We start from the raw sequence: 7,297 nt of genomic DNA, 5'->3' as shown, positions 1-7,297 counted from the left end.
ATCGTCCAGAGTTTGTTAGATTGTGATAGTGACATTTATAGTACAGTGCAAGGTTTTTTGCACTTGTAAGGACAGAATGTGAAGCAAATATGATTTCAATGTAAATATAAAACATTAAAGAGCAGTAAAAGATAGAAGACTAATTTAAAGACTTGGTATGGCAATCTTTTGCTTTTATAACTGCACCAATTCTCTTAAGGAACACTGTTGTACAGTTTTATCATTTAAAAAGGAAATCAGATGTTAGCGTGTTCAAGTAACATGGAGAACTTATCCTGGGTTTTCAGAAGACTTTGGTTCCCACTTGTTTTTATTTCTGCAGAAAGACAAAACCAATGATGTTTTAATGTGAGACATAGACTATTACTTATTATTCTATCCACATTCACTGGATATGAGCAATCGCATGCTCCGATTGGCTACTCTACTAGTAGGATATCAGCTCATATACCGTGAGTAGAGAAAAACAAAATGTTGGAGCATGTTGCTGAACCAACTGAGGATGAAATAAAAACTATTCGAAAACAAAACTCCAAAAAATACAAACTCCCCCCCAAAATATGGAATAAAAGTATGTGATGGTCAGAATGTCTTTTTATTTTTCAAGAATTATTTTTATAGCATTTTTCACAAATTTGTATTACATACAAAATAACAGAGCAACACATTATTTGATATTTTACTTTATACATTTTATTGTTTGTTTTTTTCTTCCAAAATAAACAGCTATTACAATTTTAATCCTTGAAGCACATTTCAAAAAGTTGGGAAGGTAAAGCATTTACCTCTTTATAATGTTGCCATTCCTTCTCACAACACTTAAAATATGTTTAGGCACTGAAGGCACCAAGTGATGAAACATTTCAGGTGATATTTTTTCTCATTCTTCCTGAAAACAGGTCTTAAGGTGTACAAAAGTACAGGGTTGTCATATTTTTCAATTCAAAATTCACCACACATTCTCTATTGGAGACAGAGGGGACAGGCACTCTCTCCTTCCACAGCCATGCCTTTGTAATGTGTGCAGAATGTGGTTTTGCATTGTCTTGTTGAAATATACCTGGAAAAGATGTTGTCTTGAAGGCACAATATATTGCTCCAAAATCTCAATGTACTTTTCTGCATTAATACTCCATCACATAAGTGAAAGTTACCTTTCCCAAGGGCACTGACAACCCCATACCATGACAGACCCTGGATTTTGGACTTGTTGCTGGTAACAGTCTGGATGGTCCTCTTTGTCTTTGGTCCAGAGCACACCGCATCCAGTTCTTACTAAAGAGACCTAGAATACTGATTTGTCTGATCACAATGTATGTTTCCACTGTGTGATGGTCCATCCCAGATGCTTCTGAGCTCAGGGAAGTCAACGGTGCTTCTGGACACAGTTAACATAAGGCTTCCTTTTTTGCACAGTAAAGTTTTAACTGGCATTTGTGTATGTAACTCCATATTGCAGTGCTGTTTTAAACTTAAACTACATGACAGATATTTAGCAGATGCGTTTATCCAGAGTGATGTACCACATACCCAGAGCAGCCCAGGGTTAGGTGCCTTGCTCAAGGGCATTTCAGCCATTCCTGCTGGTCCAGGGAATCGAAACAGCAACCTTTAAGTTCCAAAGCTGCTTCTCTAACCTTTAGGCGATGGCTTCCCCCGTTGCTTGACAAAGGTTTACCAAAATAATCCCAAACCCATGTGGTTATATCAGCTATCAATGAATGATGGTTCTTGATGCAGTGCTGTCTGAAGATCAGATACCTCAGGTGTTCACCTTAGGCTTGCACCCTTGCCCTTTACACCCTGAAATTCCTCCAGATTCCTGGAATTGTTTTATCATATTATGCACAATACAGGGTGAAATATCCAAATCCCTTCCTATCATTCTTTGAGGAACACTGTTTTTAAACAGTTCAATAACTTTCTCATGCATTTGTTGACAAACTGGAGATCCTTGGCCCAGATTTGCTCCTCGAAGACCTTTCCTGGATACTGATTTTGTACCAAATCATGATTACAATCACCTGTTGATATCACCTGTTTCAAATCACATCATTAGTTAACTGTTTATCTCGTTACTAGCCCTAAATTGCCCCGTCCCAACTTTTTTTTGGAATGCATTGCAGGCCTGAACCACAGGAATTGATGTGTATTAACAAATGAAATGAAGCTGACTGGATAAAACATAAAATATCTTGGGTTCAGACTGTCTGCAATGAAATACATGGAAATTTAGAAATCACTACTTTCTTTTTTAATTTACATTTTCCATACCATCCCAACTTTTTCTGATTTGGGATTGTAAAGGATATGTTTGGTATGAAAACATGACAGTTTATCACAATATCCATAATGAAGCATAGTGGTGGCAGCAGCGTCCTATGAAACTTCTTCTCTTCAGCTGGAATTGGGGCTCTGGTCAAGATAGAGGGAGTCATAGATAGCTCCAAATATCAATCTATTTTGACACAAAACCTGCAAGCCTGGGGTGGCATGGTGATATAGTGGTTAGCACTGTTGCCTCACAGCAAGAAGGTTCTGATTCAAACCCAGTGGCTGACAGGGACCTTTCTGTGTGGAGTTTGCATGCTCTCCCCATGTCTGTGTGGGTTTCCTCTGGATGCTCCTGTTTCCCCCACAGTCCAAAGATATGCAGGTTAGGCTAATTGGTGGCTCCAAATTGACCGTAGGTGTGAATGTGAATGGTTGCTCGTCTCTCTGTGTCAGCCCTGTGATGATCTGATGACTTGTCCAGGGTGCACCCTGCCTCTCACCCATAGTCAGCTGGGATAGGCTCCAGCTTGCCCTCGACTCTGCACAGGATAAGTGGTTATGGATAATGGATGGACCTGCAAGCCTGTTAGACAGCTGAAAGTGAAAAAAAAATTCACCTTTCAGCACAATAGCAACCCAAAGGACAAATACAAGTCAACAAAGCCTTCAGAAGAAGATGATCAACATTTTGGAATGGTTCACTCAGAGCCCAGATCTAAGTTCTATCAAAAACCTGTGGAATGACTTGAAGAGGGCTGTGAACAGGAAATCCCTTGCAATTTAATAGATGTGGAGCATTTTTGCAAGGAAGAGTGACATAAAATTGCCAAATCAAGATATGCAAAGTTGGTAGACTCTTCCCTAAAAAGACTGAGTTTAGCTAAGATAAGCAGTGTGCTCACTTATGTAGCCAGGTTATTGTATTTTTTTTCCTCCCCCCCCCAAAAAAAAAAAAAAGTTTCTATTTATTTTTCACCTTAATTTTGTTGATCGTTGTATGAGATTAAAGGTGGAAAAATATCTGACATGAATTATGTTGGGTTCATTTTTTTTTCACGTCACAAAAAACTGCACTTTTAACAGGGGACATTTTGTATCCACTAGACATAAAAAAATCTCTGTAACATTTAATTTGTTTTTGAAACATGGATGTTTGAATGAAATCTAAACTTATCTTGTTTCTGTTAGCACTGATACAGAAGATATCTTAGACAATTTTTATATAAAGGTTGCCTAAGACTGTTGCACAGTCTTATCTCATTACATTACAAGAATGTTTTGCATTATGATGTCAAATAGTTCATCCTGATGATGATGATGATGATGATGCTATTATGTGTGCATTGTGTTACTGGCAGTATCCTGTGTATTTATTGTATTGTGCTGTGCTTCTCATTCCACTGAAGGTGTAGGTTTGCACACTGATCATGTCTTGAACTTAACACACTGTTGGCAATTTACTTAGTTGCATACTAAGCAAACCTTACCTAGGTTTGGGAACTTATTTATTATTATTTTTTAAAATACTTTGTGTTTTAATTTTTTGTATCAGCAATTTTAACTGCTGTTTGTATTGGCCTCAATTTTGCATTTAGCTGCACAAATGTAAAGAAGAAAGCACATTGAAGTTTACCCTCTTTTGCATCATGGTTTCCTAGGAGAACGAATACATCCATTCAGTAAGAGAATAAATAAACAGTAAAGGGAGAGAAAACATGCACAGGCAATGCATGCTGATGAGCGTCACAGTGCCTCTCTAATCTAGTCAACAGAAGAAACGTTGCATTTCCAGAATGAGGATAAGTATGATATATTCGGGAAGCACCACAGCAGAAGAGCATTGGGCATCTTTGTCTCCATTCCCTGGCGACGTGAGGGAGAACGAGTGCAGTTGTAATGCTCAGCACGTTCCATGCTGGCAGATCTCTCTGGACTGTTGGAGCCCATTAAAATGTCTTGTAGTACAGGATAATCCTTTTGCTTGGAGCCAGGCACGGCAATGCATCAGGAAGATATGAGCCTGATGAATAACCAAAAATGCAGCCTAGTCCATGTGGAATTTAAAGCCTGGAGTGTGTGAAGAATGAGAACGAAAGGCAATTCTTTCTCTTATGTGACACTGCCATTGTTGAGTTTATGTTTTGAACAGAGAATGGTAAAATAAGCAAAATCTGTACTCAAGTAAACTTAATAATAATAATAATAATAATAATAATGATGATGACGACTCAAGTAAAAGTACTCATTAAATAACGACTTGAATATTAGTAAAAACAAATCTCATCAAGTAGTGAATAACTTCATGTGATCATTTAATGCATATGTGATAGATTACATTCAAATGTATCAGAATATCAGTTGGACTCAGGTTATGCCCAAAATAACAATATTAATTTAAAGTGTTTAAAGTAATCACAACATAAAATCTACCCAAATACAGTACCTCAGTCTTGCTCTCACCCCCCAAAAAACAACAACCCTCTAAAAACAAACAAACAAACGAACAAACAAACAAACAAACCCAGAGCTTCACTGGCTCACTCTAGAGCTTGCATATGGCTCTTTTAGGGCAATAATTTATTTCTAGCCACCCTCCCATACAGTCCTCAATTATCAAGAGCTCTTGAAATGGTTGTCTGGTGAACTTTCACTCCACTCTCAGCCACTGTACATTGCAACTCCTTCAGAGTGACTACTGATCTCATCGTGGCTTCCCTCACCAGGCTTTGTCTTGTTTTTGCACCAAGTTTGAAGGGATTCACTTCCTCGCTATTGATCCACCAGTGCTTGGGATGTCCAACCTACTAGACATAATTTAACACTCTATTCCTAAGTTATGAAATTCTTTAACTTCCTTAAAATGCTCTTTAGCCTTCATTTTCACTCTTTTCCTTCAAACTGACAGTCTCTGCAATGGCAGTTCAACTGAAGTGATTTTTGTTCTCAAAATGGGAGCTCCTTTAGTATTTTACAAGTGAAGGCCAATTATAAGTCAATTGTGTCTGTGTTAAGGCAATATTTTTTATCTAGCAATTCCAGAACATGGGGGCTTGAATACTTATGCAGTGAGTCAGTATGTTCAAACAACACACACACACACACCTACTCATTCATAGGTTTTTCTGTATTTTGACTATTGAATCTCACATATAGCAACACTAAGTACAAAATCCAACTCAATATATATTCAGTACCAGTCAAAAGTTTGGACACATCTTCTAATTCAATGTTTTATGTTTATCTTTATTAATTAAAAGACTCTTCATGTCTTAAAGTAATGATGGATGTTGTTTCTGTTTATTTAGTTGAGCGGTTCTTGACATAATATGGATTACTACAGTTGTGGAATAGGGCTATTTACGATTTACTGTTTGATAAACACGTTAAGAAGGTAAGAAATTGCACTAATTAGCTTTTGACGAGGCACACCTGTTAATTGAAAAGCATTCCAGGTGACTACCTCATGAAACTGGTTAAGATAATACCAATAGTGTGTAAAGCGTCATCAAAGTAAACGGTAGCTACTTTGAAGAATCTAAAATGTGAAACATATATTTTTTAAACACTTTTTGTTTACCACATAATTCCATATATGTTCCAGATGTTATTTTATAGTTTTGATGTCTTCAGTATTGTTCTACAAAGTAGAAAATAATCAAAATACAGAAAAAAAAACCGTATGAATGAGTAGGTGTGTCCAAACTTTTGACTGGTACTGTATGAATACATATGAATGAATGAATGAATGAATGAATGAAAAAAGCTGAGCAAGTCCAAATCCTTTTTTTTCTGATAGTGTAAATTTAGACTCCGTCAGTCCTGTTTTTTTGACACACTGTTTGGTGAAAGTGACTTAAGTTGGATAATTGAGTTTTGTTATGAACAAACAGGCCGTGTTTCAGCAGCTGGTTGGACCAATCTGGATTATTCATTCTCATCTCATTATCTCTAGCCGCTTTATCCTTCTACAGGGTCGCAGGCAAGCTGGAGCCTATCCCAGCTGACTATGGGCGAAAGGCGGGGTACACCCTGGACAAGTCGCCAGGTCATCACAGGGCTGACACATAGACACAGACAACCATTCACACTCACACCTACGGTCAATTTAGAGTCACCAGTCAACCTAACCTGCATGTCTTTGGACTGTGGGGGAAACCGGAGCACCCGGAGGAAACCCACGCGGACACGGGGAGAACATTCAAACTCCACACAGAAAGGTCCTCGCCGGCCACGGGGCTCGAACCCGGAACTTCTTGCTGTGAGGCGACAGCGCTAACCACTACACCACTGTGCCGCCTGGATTATTATATTATATATTTTTTAATAGCAGGGTTGTGTGTCACAAAGATAGTAATCCAAAATTTGCAAATGTTTTTCTAACAAACAAACAAGCAAAATCTAAATACAACAACCAAATAATAACTAACATCTGTTTGAGTTAGACTATTTTAAGGCTACTCATTTAGGCTCGGTCATCAATTCAGCTATGGCTACAACTTAGGCTATGGGAGATCGGGAATTATTTGTATGCTTAATAATAATAATAATAATAATAATAATAATAATAATGTTACCATACCTTGAAATTGCTTGGATTGAAGTAAACTGTTTATTTAAACTGTGTTGTCTGTTTTGCATATTTTTAAATATACAAAGCAGACAACACAATTTAAATAAACAATTGTGGCTTACTAGTGGCATATATGGTAATTAATTTAATATATTTACTTTCATGGATTTAAAACAGGGCTGCACGGTGGTGTAGTGGTTAGCGCTGTCGCCTCACAGCAATAAGGTCCTGGGTTTGAGCCCAGCGGCCAGCGAGGGCCTTTCTGTGCGGAGTTTGCATGTTCTCCCCGTGGGTTTCCTCCGGTTTCCCCCACAGTCCAAAGACATGCAGGTTAGGTTAACTGGTGACTCTAAATTGACCGTAGGTGTGAATGTGAGTGTGAATGGTTGTCTGTGTCTATGTGTCAGCCCTGTGATGACCTGGCGACTTGTCCAGGGTGTACCCCGCCTTTCG

Source organism: Neoarius graeffei, chromosome 13, assembly GCF_027579695.1.
Source record: "Neoarius graeffei isolate fNeoGra1 chromosome 13, fNeoGra1.pri, whole genome shotgun sequence".
In the NCBI taxonomy this organism is placed as follows: domain Eukaryota; kingdom Metazoa; phylum Chordata; class Actinopteri; order Siluriformes; family Ariidae; genus Neoarius; species Neoarius graeffei.
Note: the sequence above shows the minus strand (reverse complement) of the source record.